This window comes from Acinonyx jubatus, chromosome C1 (assembly GCF_027475565.1).
Source record: "Acinonyx jubatus isolate Ajub_Pintada_27869175 chromosome C1, VMU_Ajub_asm_v1.0, whole genome shotgun sequence".
Lineage (NCBI taxonomy): Eukaryota > Metazoa > Chordata > Mammalia > Carnivora > Felidae > Acinonyx > Acinonyx jubatus.
In genome coordinates, this window is record NC_069381.1 from 55,875,962 (window position 1) to 55,893,228 (window position 17,267).

Genomic DNA, 17,267 nt, shown 5'->3' on the forward strand with positions numbered 1-17,267 from the left:
ATCTAAGTGACACGCAGGGTATGGGCATAGAGAAAATAAAAAAAAAATATCTGGTAAAGGGAGCAGAGTGAGAGAAGGCAGAGTAGGCAGTGTAGGAAGCAATGTTAAAAGGAATTTATATCTCTTGCACCACTTCTGTTGGCTCAGAAGTGTCTCTTCTTGAGTAGAGTTATGGGCCATGTTGTGACACCTGTCCACTATCCACTGTCATTCCACTGAAGAGAAATTCCAGGAATGCTATAACCCAGCTGCTTTTCTTCATTTTCACCTCCTATTGCAAGGGGCCAAAGTAGAAGGCTTGTTGTGGCAGCCAGGTGCTAGAAAACCTATACCAGCTGAATGATGAAGCACTGACAAACTGCATTTTCTATTGAAGAGCATTTTCTGGGAGATGAACACCAATCTGATGAGTGCCCATGACTGTACCAAATGCCTTTCATAGGTATTCCTGTGTTGACTTTGGTATTCTGGGACCATAGCCATGTTGTTTAAGAACAGGAATTAATTTTGGTGATTTTTGAATTTAGTTTTGCATCTTTGGTAGCCTTTATTTCTCAACTTGTTTCAATCCTAGAAATCAGTGGCTTGAGGGTCATTTAAAAAAATATAAGTCAAAGTTCATTCCTGGAAGACTTATAGACTCATGGATCATGTGAGTCATCAAGTTAGCATGCTTTATTAAAGTCAAAATGAAAACTAATTACTGTGCACTGAACCTCACGGAACCCGGAGTTCTTCAGGTATAAAACAAAGGAAGTATGCAAAAGCATTTTTTAGCTCAAGGTACTCTGTACAAATATTAAGTGATATTCAGCAATGCTTATGCTTAGGGAGTGTGAGTTCATGTCTAATCTTCCAGGTAATACCTTTTACCTCAGAGATAACCCATTTCTCCATATTCTCTCTTGAAGTCAGAAAACAGCTAGGCTCTATCCTTCCCAAAGCATTGTTTTGACCTCTTGGCTTCTAAAGCCCCAAATGTGGATCTCTTTTTCATCCGACTGTACCCTTCTGTTGTTTCGGTGTTATACACTGGATCACCAATGTGTTGTTCCTTTTTCTTTCTTCCTCTCCTCTTATTCTCCACCTTAATTTTTTGTTGTTTAGAAAAATCAGATCTTCAGTTTCTGTCTGCCAAACAAACTATTTCATTTTGATATATTTTGGTACATTTACCAAAATAATATTCCTTTCTTCATGCAGAGCTTTCTTTACATTTAGTTATTTTTGAGAGACAGAGTGACAGAGCACAAGTGGGGGAGGGGCAGAGAGAGAATGAGACACAGAATCTGAAGCAGGCTCCAGGCTCTGAGGTGTCAGCACAGAGCCGATGCATGGCTCAAACTCACGAGCCGTGAGATCATGACCTGAGCCAAAGTCGGAAGCTTAACCGACTGAGCCACCCAGGCACCTCTACATGCAGAGATTTCTTAATAGGAACTGATTTCACATTTCTTTGAAGAAACCATTTTTGAGAGAATAATCCCAGCCATGTGGCAGACTATGCTGGGCTTAGAGGTCATGGTGAGGAACTTGAATTAGATTGTATTCTTAGAGCAGTAAGAAGAAATTAAAGTGTTTTGAACAGGGTAATGACTGAAGTGATCTGATTTACACCAGTCTCCCGGATATTTGAAGAACAGATTATAAGCATCTAGAGTGGAAGCAGAGAAAGCAATAGTAGTAGTTCAGGTGAGCTGGTAACGATTTTTAGTCTAGAGTAGAGCAATGCAGATGGATTTGAGATCTGTTTGGTACGTAGAAGTTTAGGGCTTTGTGTGATGTAACTGATATGCCTGGGATGTAAGAAAATGCAGTCATGGGGACTATCATTTATCTCTTGTAGCATAAAAATTAATCATCAAACCTGAGTGCCCTACAACAGTAAGTGCCTGGAGTGGCTAGCTAGGTAGATTTGCTGATATTGGCTGGACTTGCTGTCATAATGGGATTTGCCTGGCTGTTGGTTAATCTCTAGGTCTCAGCTGGGATGAGTGGGGTAAACTGGCTTTACCATACACATTTGTCCAGCGGGATAACCTGGGCACATTCTGCCTGTGACAGAAATGGAAGTGAGCAAGTAGAAATACAAAAAGTCGCTTAAGGGCTAGGCTCAGAACTGATAACCACCTCCACAATTTTCTGTTAGCCAAAACAAGTCCTGGGACCAGCCCATACCTCAAGGGGTATGAAAATAGCCTCTGCCTTTAGTGAGAACTACAGTGTCACACAGCAAGGTCATGGATACAGGGAGAGATGAAGAATTATGGCCATTTTGTAGCCAGATGCATGAAGAACTAAGTACGATTTTTAGCAACTGAATGTCATACTGTTCTTTAAGACTAGGGGAGGAATAGTTGAGTGGAAATGGTTGTATCAAGAGTTCCTGATGAAATGTGAGATTCTGCAAGATATTCATCTTCTCCGTAAGACTTGTCCACTCTTCTTCCCTCCTATAGCACCTTGGATCCTCCTTAGCCTGAAGAAACTTGTTCAGTGGAGGTGGGATTCAAACCAAAGCAGTCTGATTCCAGACTGATTCCAGTCTGTATTCTTATAAGTACTATTTCTAACCCCACACTTAAGTTCTGATAAATATTATCTTCTCGATTTTATTATGTGCTTAATAAGATTTTAGTACTCCTTGTAGACAGATGCTCCTGGAAGCCTCCCAGTTAACTTGTCCCTAATCTGCGTCTTCAACCATTCCCCAATAATACTGTCAGAGTGATTCTTCTTAAAGGAAAATTAGACCATGTCCCTTCTATTCTTAGAGGCTTTCAAGAGGTCTGCATTACTTACTAGATAAAGTCTAAGCACTTTAGCATGACTATAGGATCCCCCATACCCTGATCCCTGCCTATGTCATTTGTGTCTTTGTGTCCTCATCTGCCATTCTCTTTCATTTGTGCTCCAGCAGTACCAAGCTGCTCATTGCTTCTCATCAGTTGTGTACCATTTCATGCTTCCCTTTGTTCATAGAGTCTAGCTAACTTTTCTTGGAAAAAGTTTTCTTTTTCTTCTCATCCTTCCCTTGTCCATCTGGTATATGTCTAGTTTCTATCACCACCCTGATAGAGCATCACCTTCCTGTGATGCCTCAGACAGAATGCTCTCTTTTATACTTTTTTTGGAAACGTTTATGTAAGTCCATTTTTATATGTATCACGTTACATTGTTTTATTGTTAGCATGTCTATCTTCCACTTTAGTTTGTGAGCTTCTTGATGATTGCTGAGTGAATTAAATCACCCAGCACAATGACATTTGGCTAAACCATTCAACACCTGTCAGGATGGAAACTGGCAGCCACCCCAGCTGCTCCCCCAGGGTGAAAACCAATAGACTAGCAAAATCTCTGCACTCACTTCTGCTCCACCTCCATAAATCATGCAAGGCAAATATCCTGCCCCTCTTATCTCCCCACCACTGCCAAAATTAGTCTGCCCTGGCATCATTGAAAAATGTCATGGGGAAGGAGATAGATATATATATAGTCCCCTGACCATGCACACTCTATCTTCTGTCTTCTCTAGTAGATACCAGAGTGCTCTCTCTCTTTTAATTTAATTTAATTTTATTTCATTAAAAAAAATTTTTTTTACTGCTTATTTATTTTTAAGAGAGACAGAGACAGAATGCAAGTGGGTTAGAGGCAGAGAGAGAGGGAGGCACAGAATCCGAAGCAGGCTCCGGGCTCCGAGCTGTCAGTACAGAGCCCGATGTGGGGCTCAAACTCATGAGCTCTGAGATCATGACCTGAGCTGAAGTCAGACGCTCAACTGACTGAGCCACCCAAGCACCCCCAGAGTGCTCTCCTATTGGTGGGTCTTGCCCCTCAGGAAATCCCCTTGCTTTGCATATGGCTATGTGAGTAATAGTTTACTTTGTGGTCTCTGGCTTGGGTGTGATATGTTTTGACATATCCTTAAAAAGGTAGAGCCTATGCATCATTATGTTCAGGGCATCAGTATAAGAACTCAATAAAATTTGTTTGTTCAACCGAGTTAATATAGGTCACTAAAATAACTGCCTTAGTGAATTGAGCACGAGAATAATCTTAGAATTGTGTTTATTAAATGAGTGGAATTTGGGTTTGTTTTCTCTGAAGAATTTAAAATATTTTACTTAAAATGTTGATTATAGTCTTATTTTAATTAATTAGCTCTTGCTTCACACAGACACACAAAGCACAAAAGAGGATTCTGGGCCAGCCCTAGTGGATTAATGGTGCCTCAGCTATTTAAGGCCTTAGTACACTTTTAAGTTCTCTGGTTCTGCAAGTTGGTACAAATGCAAAGAAGAATGTGCAGCTGAAATCTTTCAGAACAGACTTTTTTCACCCTCTCTGGACCAGAGAACTGATTAGACAAAAGAACCTCAAATGTGGATTAGGAATAACTTATCCTCTTAACTTTAGGCACATGAATATCAGAAAAAGAACTATTCTAATAGCATTAGGAATCCTGGTTGTGCTAATCCAGTTTATGAAATTTTAGATTAATTATGGGTCATTCTCAGACAATGGGAAAATAGGTTTACTAATAAAAGAAATTTGTTAATAACAATTGACTGAATGTCCACATATATCTTTATTCCTTTACTTATTGGAGTATATTATCTGTTTTTGTTCTTGTTTCCCTACTTAGAGAGTTTCTTGAGACAGTGCCGTTGTTTATTTGTCACTGTGTGGTAAAGCCCAGCACTTAGTAAGTAGTTATTAAATATTTTATTCCAATGTAAATCGTACTTATTTAAATTTGAATTTCTGCTTGTTAGATGCTAGCTTATGGAAATATATTTTTGTAAATTCATGTTGTATCCTGCATTCTTCCTAAACTCATTTATTCTGGCAGTTTTTTAAGTAGATTCCATCATATTTTCTAATAGAAGATCATGTTGCTGTAAATAAAGACAGTTTTACTTTTTCTATTCTAATCTAGATGGTTTTTATTTCTTTTCTCACCTTATTTTATTGACTAGAACCTCCAGGACAGTGTTAAATAGAAGTGGTAAAAGAGGACATCCTTGTCTAATTCCTGATCTTAAGTAGAAAATACTGAGTCTATCACCATAAAGTGTGATGTCAGCTATAGCTTTTTTCATAGATGTCCTTTATCAGGTTGGGGAAATTTTCTACATAGTGAGGGTTTTGAATCAGGAATGGATGTTAGATTATGTCAAATGCTTTTTGTTGTTGTTTTCATTAAGATTATCATATGAATATTATTTATTAGTTTGTTAATATGGTGAATTATATTTATTTTCTTAGAATATTAAACCAACTTTGCATTTCTGGGATAAACCAGAAACATATATTATCATTTTAATCAACTTTTAGATTCTGTTTAAGACTTTTACATCTATGTTCATGTAGGATATTAGTCTATAGTGTATTGTTTCTTGTAATGTTTTTGGTTAGTTTATGATGGCTTTAAAGAATGAGTTGGAAATTGTTATCAGCTCTTAACTTGTCTGGAAGACTCTGTACAGATTACTATTATTTCTCCCTTCAGTGTTTGATGGACTTCATCAGTGAAGCCGTTTAAGCCTGAAACTTTTGTTTTTTTGACAGGGTTTTGATGACAAATTCTATTTCTTTAGTAGAGACGGGACTCTAGATTATTTATTTCATTTAAGATATCTATTTCATAAGATTTGTTAGTTTGTGTCTTTCAAAGAATTTATCCATTTCACCTAAGCTAGTGAATATATTGGTATAATGTTGTCTATAATAATTCCATATTATTTTTTTAATATCTGTAGAATCTGTAGTTATGTTGCATTTCTCATTCCTGATATTGGTAACTATACCTTTTTCCTTTTTTTTCACTGATAAATCTGGCTAGGGGTTTATCAGTGTTATTGATCTCAAAGAACCATCTTTTTTAATTTAATTTTTTTATTAATTTTGTTTCACGTTTATTTATTTTGAGAGACAGAGTATGCAAGCAGGGTACGGCAGAGAGAGAGAGAGAGAGAGAGAGAGAGAGAGAGAGAGAGAGAGAGAGAATCCCAAGCAGGCTCTGTGCTGTCAGTGCAGAACCCAACACAGGGCTTGATGCCATAAACCATGAGATCATGACTTGAGCTGAAATCAAGAGTCAGACTCTAAACTGACTGAGTCAGTCAGGTGCTCCAAAGACCCATCTCTTTAAACATATATATATGTGTGTGTTTGTGTTTAAAACTGAATTTCTTGTTGGCTGAATATAGTTTGGTCTTTTTTATCAATTTGATAATATGTGTCTTTTAGTTGGGATATATAGACCATTCATATTTAATGTGACTATTGATATGGTTAAATTTGAGCCTACCATCTTATTGTTTTCTGTTCATTTCTTCCATTCTTTGTCCCTCCCCTTTTTTCTGCCTTCTTTTGGATTAATCAATTCTGTTGTTGTTAATACCATCTAGTGTATTTTCATATCAGACGTTGTAGTTTTCATCTCTAGAATTTCTATTTGGGTTTTTTTTTTAATATTTCCTGTATCTCTACTTAAATTTTTGAATATTTTAATATACCTGTCTGGTACCTATAACATAGGTGTCAGTGTCAATTGACTGATTTTTGTCTTAATTATGGGTTATATTTTTCTGCTTCTTTGCATGCCTGGTAATTTTTATTGGATACCAGGCATTTACATTTTTACTTCATTGGTTGCTAGGCTTATTTATATTTCTTTAAACATTTTTGTGCTTTGTTCTGGGACTCATTGTTTTTGGAAACAGGTCCTTTTGAGTTTTGTTATTAAGATTTCTCAAGTGGGATTGAAATGCGCAGCGTAAGGCCAATTTTCCAGTACTGTCCAAATACTAAGGCAGAATTTTTCTGTATGTTCTACTAAATTCTCCATGAATCATGAGATTCTAGTCTGGATGGTGGTAATAGATAGGTCCTACTCTCAGTTCAATGCAGGTGACTATAATTTCCTCTAATCCAGACAGATTCCTCTTGGCCTTGGGTAATTTGCTTACATAGAAGCACTGATAAATATTTCAGCAGAATACTTAAGGGGGAAATTATGCAGAGCTTCAGAACTCTCTCTGTAGGTTTTCCCCTCTGTGGGACTCCTTCTTGTGAATTTTAAGTCACTGCATTCTTCTCAGATTCTCAGCTTCATCTCTGCAACTAGAATCTTCTAGGTTCTATCTAGGTTCACTTTCTGGGCATCACAGCACAGAAACATTTCATAGCACTAAGCTGGTACATTTGAATGACTTACCTTGTTTAGTGATCATCATTTTTTATCGTATGATGTTGAGTATCTCGGACACTGTTGTTTTAATTTTTATTATTTCAGGCGAGAGGATAAATCTAGTCTTTAAGAGCTTAATTTTGGTTGGGAGCTGAAGTTCACCAATTGATAAAATTTTTGACATAAATTTCAGAGACCTGCTTAAACTTCATATAGAACACCTTGGGGGGTGTGTGTTACATATCTTTGGAAGTGGGAAAGTGAGATTATAGTATTTTATGACTAAAGGCATTAGGCATAATATGCTAATGCAGGCTGGATAATGCAGGAGGCAAGAAATTTTAAAAAGACTGTTAAGACTTACAAATAGTGTGTACACTATGTATATGGTAGTGAATCAAAAGAGAAACTCCCTATTCTAAAGTTTTTTAATCTACACCCAATATGGAGCTCAAACTCCAAGATCAAGAGTTGCGTGCTCTTCCGACTGAGCCAACCCGGTGCCCCAAAGTCCCTTTCTTCATCAGACTTCATTAGAGTTTGCATGAGCACAAGTGTTTGCCTAATTTATTATTTTTTTCACTCATTGAGATGTTTTATTTAATTAGGATAGACCATATAACCCTAAGAATATACAACATATGACATGCATTACCTCACAGCTTTGTATTTCCCCATTGTAACACCTGTATTGTATTATAATTGGCAATTTATTTGCTTCCCCAACCAATCTGTCAGCTTCTCTACATCAAGATTAGGGTGTTTTTATTTAGTCTTTTATCCCCATTATCTAGCACAATGCAGAACACAGCCGGTATAAGTGAGTGAAGAAATGAATGGATGATTAGATGAATGAATGGTATAAATTTTCAGTATTAGGGTTGACTGTCAAGGAAGTTATTTTGGATAAATGGGTCTTTTGGTTACTTTTAACCAAAAGGTCAGGTTAGGTCTGACACCTAACAGTCAAAATAGCCAACACATTTATTCTCAAGCCCAAATGAGGTTGGTGTGTAATAATAATAGGGTTATGTGCTCAGTATATGTTTTTTTTTTTTGTTTTGTTTTGTTTTGTTTTGTGAGTCAGCTTCACACCCAGTGTGGAGCCCAGTGTGGGGCTTGAAGTCATGACCCTGAGATCAAAACCTGAGCTGAGATCAAGATTCAGATTCTTAACCAATTGAGCTACCCAGGTGCCCCTCAGTATATGTTTTTTTAAAGTTTTAATACTAATCTCTGTGACAACATCAAGCTTTTTATTGCCTTCAAGTTTAAACAAATAAACAGCAGTACTTCCTAAACTCAAACAAGTGAGAAGCTAATTATATGTCCACTTGAGCAATATCCAGTATTTACTTCATGATATGGCAAAGGCAGCTCTATATTCTTCCAATATGAAGCAATAAATTGATAGATAGATAAAATTTTTAAAAGGCAGCAGTTAATTGTGGATCATGGCCTTGGCAGCAGGATCCATGTATGGGTTTCTAGGACCAAGAACAATGCCTAGAAGGGGTGCCTGGGCGGCTCAGTCTGTTGGACGACCGACCTCAGCTCAGGTCATGATCTCATGGTCTGTGGGTTCTAGCCCTGTGTTGGGCTCTGTGCTGACAGCTCAGAGACTGGAGTATACTTCAGATGCTGTATCTCTCTCTTCTCTTTCTCGCCTTGTGTTCTATCGAAAATAAACATTAAAAAATTTTTTTTTAAAAAAGAACAATGCCTAAAAATGAATGAAGAGGTGAATGAACAACACTTCATCCTTCTATAGGTTAATTCACTATCTCAAAATGACTCCGGGAGCATAACTCAAAAAAAGGAAAAGGTAAACCCATTTAGCAAGGTAATATCTATATTTGATGAGGATGCTATTATTATGGTTTATGAAGAGAATACCCATTTTTAAAAAAAATGTATATTCAATAAAGCATATATTTTATAATCAAATGGCCTTGGGCCACTGTAGAAAATGGGCAGGAAGATTGTTTTTTAGGATATTTGTGAAATATAATGCTGTAGCTTAGCTCAAACTATTCAAGCCATGATTCAATACCCTGAATTCCAATCAAGTTTGTAAAATGAGGTGTCACATTGAAAACCTCTGCCAGAATTAAGTTGCTTCTCAGAAGGTCAGAATAGTACAAGGGCACACAGGGGAAGAGAAAGAGAGAAGCCACACATAAAAGAAAACATGGTAAAGTTGTGCATAAGTTATGGGGCTTTAATGATATTTTATAATTCAACATCTGGCCAGATATTTGATAGGACATCAAATATAATTATGAAGAAGTGAAATATCAGAAAAGAATTCATTAAAGATGTTCAAGTCAGACTTGTCAAATTGACTTATTTCCAAACTCTGCTTATGTTACATATAAAAAAAAAAAAGGTCAAGGGGGGGCGGAAATTAAATTAGATTCTAATAGCTTACCATGCAAGCTTTGTTTTGTTTTGTTTTTTGTTGTTGTTTTGTTTTGTTTTTACCATGCAAGCTTTGAGGATTAGTTTGCAACTGCTGATAATGGCACAAAAATGTGCATTCGAGCTGTGAGATATTCCGTGAAACTGCTACAATGACTTTTTCTGGCATCAATCATAAATGCAGAAATTCACATTCAATCCGATTTGCTAGCTTTTTTTTTTCCCACTATAAATCTCTCAGGATCTTTCTTTAGCTAAGTTCATCATAACTGCCTGGTCATATACAGTTGAGGCAATTATTCGAAGAAACTACATCTTAAAAATCACTTTCATTTTTAGTGTTCACACTTTTGAGTGGACACTATAGATTTTTTTGTTTGAATCATCTACTGTTGAGCTAAATTGCTTTTTAATATATTTTTGTATGAGGACACATTTCTGAGTGGGTAATGTGTGATTATTTATATTCATTAATTAGGAATTTCTTTTAACAACTGATTTAGAAAGGCTCCAATTGCACTGAAATTACATTTTAACTGTTACATTGAGAAGATCTATTTTAGATTGATATGGCTGTGAAGCTTCTAACTAGTAGAACATAGATTTGAAAGAATCAGTATAAAGTTCACATTTGAAATAGGGTAGAAGAGACAGTGGTGCCATCTCTTCTATGAAGGGCATTAAATGAATTTCTCTACTATGGAATGGAGGAAAACTATTTAATCAGTCATTGGGCCACTGGATTCTTTCAGAGCTTCTGGGAATGTAAGAGGCGAAGGGAAAAGGAAGTGACAAGGAGTTCCTTCTTCCTCCCTGCCCGATGTCCAAACTTGGATTAAGTTGGAAACATTAGCTGGGTTTACAGAAATAAATAGATTTGTTGGTCTTTATTGAATTAACAGTCAGATTAATATAGTAAAACTACCAGCAATTCAATAAACATTTCAGTCATACCAGTGACTAGTTATATTTTCTTTGACTAGACCAACGCAGAATCCAAGATTAGTATAAAGGAGCTTAGAGATTATCTAGTACAAACCTCCCATTTACATGTTAGGATATTAAAGTTCGAAAAGTGTATCTAACTTATTAGTAAAAGTCTCATTGCTTTTACTCTCAACTTAGAATTGAAATGGCCTTCAATGGAGTACTATGTGGCAATGAGAAAGAATGAAATATGGCCCTTTGTAGCAACGTGGATGGAACTGGAGAGTGTGATGCTAAGTGAAATAAGCCATATAGAGAAAGACAGATACCATATGTATTTACTCTTATGTGGATCCTGAGAAACTTAACAGGAACCCATGGGGGAGGGGAAGGAAAAAAAAAAGAGGTTTGAGTGGGAGAGAGAGCCAAAGCATAAGAGACTCTTAAAAACTGAGAACAAACTGAGGGTTGATGGGGGGTGGGAGGGAGGGGAGGGTGGGTGATGGGTATTGAAGAGGGCATCTTTTGGGATGAGCACTGGGTGTTGTATGGAAACCAATTTGACAATAAATTTCATATATTGAAAAAAAATAGAATAAAAAAAAAGAATTAAAATGGCCTTGGTGTGGAGTATAACAACTAGATTTGGGGTATGTCAAAGCATATTTTCATATTTGTCAATTTTAATCTTTTCTCTCCACCAGAGAACATTTACTTCTGACAGCCCATGTGTGGCCCATGTGGATGCCAGAGAGCACTTTTCTTTTTCTTTTTCTTTTTCTAACATTTATTCATTATTGAGAGACAGAGAGAGACAGAGCACAAACATGGGAGGGGCAGAGAGAGGGGGAGACACAGAATCTGAAATAAGCCCTAGGCTCTGAGCTGTCAGCACAGAGCCCAACGCGGGGCTCGAACCCACGAGCAGTGAGATCATGACATGAGCCGAAGTCAGACACCTAACTGACTGAGCCACCCAGGTGCCCCCAGAGAGCATTTTTCTATGTCACTTTTGATTATCAGGGGTGGGGCTCTAGGTCTTGTCTCTCAATTGGGCTATACCCAATATGAATGTCCAGACTGAGTTCCCTGGCAAAATTTACTTCCCACCATGGAAACCAATTTTCATGAACCCAGCTTGTAGGAGTCTGTCAAGCCAATAAGAATTAAGCTGTGATCTTTCTAGATTCAAACAGTCATGTTAGTTAAAATCATGCTACATGAGAGATAAAGCAGCATTTACCAAATCTACATTGTCATAAGAATCACCTGGGATACTTTTTAGAAATACAGATTCTCTCTCTGAAGATTCAGGCTCATTAGATCTAAGTTGGTAGTTAAGACAAGATGGAGAAACACTACAATAGGGCATGCAGGCTGGCTAAAGCAAGGCAGGCACAATAGAACTTAGATGCCTGTTATCAGGGTAGGAAAAGCTTAAAAGGCAAGATCAGATGTAGATCAGACAGAGAGGCAAGGGACCTTGTTCTTATTGGTTAGAGCATGCTTCAAAGTTGAGGCCAGTCAGGGTCATTTTTGGCTCTAAGGAAAGACTCAATTCTCTGAAACTACCTCTTTGGTTCTTCTAGTATTGTCTCATTAATTCCAGTTTACTTTGCTATGTCAAATTGTAAGTTCCTATAATTCCTGATGTTCCCAGTGTCCGGCATCATTGTCACTTGATTCAGATTGCTGGAATTAAAACAAAACGGATTCTATAGGGATGGTGAAGAAAACTTACACAGAGGAATTCTTCCCGTTAAAGATGATTTAAAATTTTGCCTTTTAAAAATCATTGCCTGAGACTGTAAATGTACAACTCTCTCTTTAACAATGGTGGGATAGCTTCATTCTCTTGAGTGCTTTAGCGTCTGAATCTTGTGGAAAAGGAATGCCTTTTGTTGTGACCGGAGGCTATGGAAAAGTGTTCATGCCTTCAGATGATCTGGAGAGCTGTTCAATTCTGTCTTAATTCTCAGCAGCATCACATGGCTCCTCTGAGATCTTTTTTTTTTTCCTGGTGGAGAGGATCTCTTAAATTATTTTACCTCCTTGTGCCTTTGTTTCCTCTTTTAATATGCCAGTAATAATTATACCTACCTCAAAGAGTTCTTCTGAGAATAAAGTAAATTATTAATGCAAAGTACTTAGAATACTGCCTGGCAACAAGTGCTCAATAAATGTCAGCTATTATTATTTCTGTCACTTCAGAAGGAGAGTAGTTATGATGCTGCGGTAAGACAGAAAAGAATCATTGGGTCATGTGGAAGATTGATGACAAATGGTGGCGCTTATTCATGCCCTCTGCAATCTGTCTTTATAACTCTTTCTATCAAGAGATGGAATCTGTTTTCCCACTCCTCGAAACTGGGCTGGTCTGTGACTTCCTTAGACCAATGGAATGTGGTAGAAGAGATGCTGTGCCAGTTCCAGGCCTAATCCTCTAGAGGTATTGCCCAAGTCCACTCTGTGTCTTAGGACTTTTGACTCTGCCATGAAAAAAAGCTTAGGCTAGCCTGCTTAGAAGGTGAGAGACCACATGAAATGAAGACGATTCATCTCAGCTGAGGACATTCCAGGTCAGGCAAGGCCAGAAAAACTATCCTGAGCCCAGCTGAAATTGCTTAACTGCAGAAGTATGAGTTACATAAATAGTCATGGTAAGCTTTTACATTTTGGGAGTGGTTGATAAAGGGGTAGAGGGCTTTTGGGAAGAAAGGTAAGCTGTGGGAAGGTGGCCAGAAAACGTATAGTAAGCAACAGTGTAATAAGGTTTAATAAGGTTTGTTAACCAGATTTGTCAGTGCCTTCTCCATTGGTGAGTTGTTGAGTTCTCCTTTTCCTGTTATAGGAAAGGGGGACATCTTTACAAATGGAAATTTCCTCCATAAATGTGAATTTCTTTTACAAAAGGGAAACGTGTGCCCTGATTTTAGATCTTTTTCTGGGTGTTCTGGTTCTCAGTAGCCTTTAGCTCAAAATAACCCACATGCCAAAGAGGCATATTTTGGGGTGGTGTATTCTGGTACTGTTTAAGATACAGAAGAAAAAAACCCCAAAATTTCTGGTCTTCAGGAGTTGTATTAATTTCCTATTATTACCACACACTTAGTGACCAAAACAACACAAATTTATTATCTTATGGTTCTAGAGGTCAGAAGTCTAAATTGGCTGGACAAGGTCACTTTCCTTCTGGAGCCTCTAGGGGAGAATCTATTTCCTTGACTTTTCCGGCTTCTAGAGGCTGCTTCTATTCTTTGACTTGTGGCTCCTTCCTGTTTTGAAGCCAGCTGCGCAGCATTTTCTCTTCTGTTTTTTGCTTCCATCTCTTCACATCTGTCTTCCGTATTCCTCCTGTCTTTCTTCTGTAAGGACCCTTGTGATTATATTGGGTCTACCCAGATAATCTGGGATGATCGCTCTATCTCAGGATCTTTATTTTCATCACATTTGAAATGGCTTTTTGTTTGGTTGGTTTTTGTTATTGTTTTTTTTAAGTTTTATAAGGTTGATAATCAGGGGGTTTTGGCATGAGGACATGAACTTGTTTGGGGGCCTGTTATTCAAGCAGACACAGGAGGATGCATTTTAGTAAAGCTCATCTTTATAGGATAAAGCCCAAATTCTTGAATATGAGTCAGATAAATTTTTATGTTCTTTCTTCCCAGCTGTGTCTCCAGTAACTCCCTGCCTCAAATACGTAGTTCAGCACTTCTGCTTCTATTATTCCTCCCTAACAGAACAGATCTGTATCTCATCCCTATGATTCGCCCTTTTCCTGCATACCCCTCCTCAACATCCCAGCACCCACTGCCTGGAAAAATACTCAGCTAGGGGCTTCGCCTTATCTGAGAAATAGCATCCCTCTTATTTACTCCCAAAGGCCCCTTTGCCTGCCTCCACCACTGACTGTATTATGCTATATTAGAACTGTTTATGTGTTGGCTGTCTTGCTCCATTACTCAAAAGCTCCTTGAGAGTAGGGAGTGTGTCATTCATTTTTTAAGGCTCATCACTTAGCATGGTATCTGGCACACAATAAGGGCTTAAGAAATGCCAAATGAATATCACTGAAATTATTTATCTATTACTAATTATATGAGGAAGAAAGATGGGAAAAGTTGAAGGAGTTTTTATCTTGAATTGTTAAGAAAGTTTTTGGTAAAGAACAGATTTCTCGCAGAGCCTGGAGAAGGAGCAGCAGACAGGGGAGAGATGAGATACACATGACTCACAGGCAGTGATGATAACAAGAGCCAGAGGCGCTGAAGCTTGAGGGCTGCTCCTCTCGGTTGGGGTGTTTTTGATGTGTGCCTGCTTTGATCCCTGCTGTGTAGCTATGGCCCAGGATGTTCTGGAATGAAAAAAACTACTTACTGTTTCCTGTTCCCAAGATCCAGGGTGTGTTACAGAAGAAACACATGGTGAGGGGGTTGGTGGCAAAAGAATATCATTTCCCAAAGGTAAATAGTCTCTCCAACATGGCTTCAGAGCTGAAGCAAAAGCAAAGAGGATGTACAGAGAGGCCATTTCAGTGTGCAGGAGAAAAGCAGAATGCAGCATAAAAGCAGAGACAAGAGGAAAACACTGAAGGGTGAGGTCAGCAAAGCTGTGTTGGTAATGGCAGCAGTGGCACACTGAGCCATGCGTGGAGGGATTTTGTCAGCCTCTTGGACAACACATGGGTACACAGATAGTGACATCTCAAGTGCTCTTATACTAAGGAACAGGACAACACAGTTGAGATCATGATGGGGGGGACACACAGAAATACACTGCTGCCCCTCCCTGTATGGGAGACCAAGTGGAACTCCCACTGTGAGTTTATTTTTAGAAGCATGAATTCTGTCATGAATTATGTCCAAGTCATTCTTATTAAATTTATCTGAGGTGCGGATTCAATTATTCTCAAAAATTCCTTTTTGAAATAGAGCTTCCAATTTAGAAGTATGCTAAATCTGTGCAACAGTCAGATCCTATTGACCATCTCAGGCTAGACTCTCATAAATGTACTGGTAGTTTAATCTTCCCAGCTTGGTAGAGAGAGAGCAGAATATGAATTTTTAAAAGGAAGAAGTACGTAGAACACCTTTGGGAGGTCATTGTGGGAAAATCAAGCACTATCATGCCACACATATTAAACAGTTTAAAAGGCAAACAGCTGGGACTGCACCTAAGCAAATATCTGATGGGACTTGATTAAAAAGAAGCTCTTTCTAAAATAGGCTACTTTTTAGAGTTAATTGTCCCAGCTCACATATCCTGGTATTTGATGGGGTATATAAGCTGAGGTCAAAGTCACTGTAGTTCCACAAAGGTCTAAATCACATGATTTAGCACATCAGAAAAGAGAACTGGAAAAGTTCTTGCACATTTGGACACTAAAAAAATAGTTGACAGAACGAACACAAGTGGAAAGAAGCTGAAGCACCGAATCTATAAAACTTGTGCTTGTGAATGGGGTTAGTAATTGGGATGAAACATGAATGCCCCAAGTCCTGTGAGCCTCTGAGGCTTGCTTGGGCCTCCGCAATTTGGTCCCAGCAGAAAGCTAATAATATTAACAGCTGTGTTTTAATTGAGGGTGCGTTGTGTACTACATTGTGAGCTGGATATTTTAGATATATTGTTTCTAACTCTCAAAATAACTCCCCAAGGTACATAGTATCATACCTGTTTTACACACGGGGAAACAGCTGTGAAAAGTTAAATAACTTTTCCAAAGTTACATGGCTAGTGAATGACGGAACAGTAACTCAAACCCAGATCTGACTGCTAAATCAGTGTTTTGTACTCATCATCCCACACTATCTCCAACAATATATATATTCCGAAAAATATTATCCTTGTAATAAAATTAGTACATGTTTGTAATAAATACAGGAAATATAGAAATGTATAGGGGAAAAATCAGTAATGACACCTCCACTGCTTTGTAAACATATGGCAATGCAAATAACTGATTCTCATTATTTGCAATAATGTTCTATAAAGTCACCATGGATACTGAGTATCCATATATTATTTAATATATGTTGTTGATGCATTAACGTTAACTCATAGCCGACAGTGCTATAACTCATGCCTGAATGAAGCTTATCTAACACGTGCATTTTCTCTGTAAGACACATTCCAGTTTTGGTATGCCTAGGGACGTTACATAGCACTTTAGCTCTATGCTTGGGGTTAATTTTAAACAGTGAAGCCACAGACCAAAAGCACAATAATGCAAAAAAACATAGCACCACATAGACTGCAAAAAAAGGACGATTACTTAGAGTATGAGAGCTGAAACAAGAAGGCAGAATGTCACCTTGTTCAACCTTAGTTGGAAACATGCGAGTTGGTGATTCAAATATTATGCCGCTCTGGGTATGTCCAGGGATGACCGTGAAGGTGCTGCAAGTGTCAGTTTGAGAGTTAAAGCAGATGAGTTCACAAATATGGAGTTGTGAATAATGAGGATTAAAAACTGATTGGTTCTGTGAAAATCATAGACACTGTACAAGAGAGCTTTTCAGAAACATCTATTCTATAAAATCTCATTTAGAGACTTTGGTGCCCCATGCCCAAGACAGATCCATGCAGCTAGCTATTTATTTCATTTAACATCTCTTGAATCTCTCCTAAGTGTATGCTAGGCACTGATAGGTATTGGAGATAATAATGAACAAGACAGTTCCTAGCCTCTGGAAGCTCAGGGTTTGATGGAAGGAGACAG

At 38.0% G+C, this 17,267-nt stretch overlaps 1 long non-coding RNA gene across 8 annotated transcripts in view; it reads left to right on the forward strand.

Annotated features, from left to right (window-relative positions):
* Positions 1-3,507: 3,507 nt before the first annotated feature.
* Positions 3,508-17,267, forward strand: part of LOC113599318 (uncharacterized) — a 272,963-nt gene continuing 259,203 nt past the window's right edge. For 3 of the 8 annotated variants that reach the window (XR_008294943.1, XR_008294944.1, XR_003420129.2), the window contains exon 1: positions 3,508-3,869. This is a non-coding gene — a long non-coding RNA (uncharacterized LOC113599318). Of the gene's footprint in view, positions 3,870-4,648; positions 4,709-17,267 lie in introns of all 8 variants that reach the window. The other 5 variants (XR_003420131.2, XR_003420132.2, XR_008294942.1 and 2 more) reach the window with 3 other exon arrangements.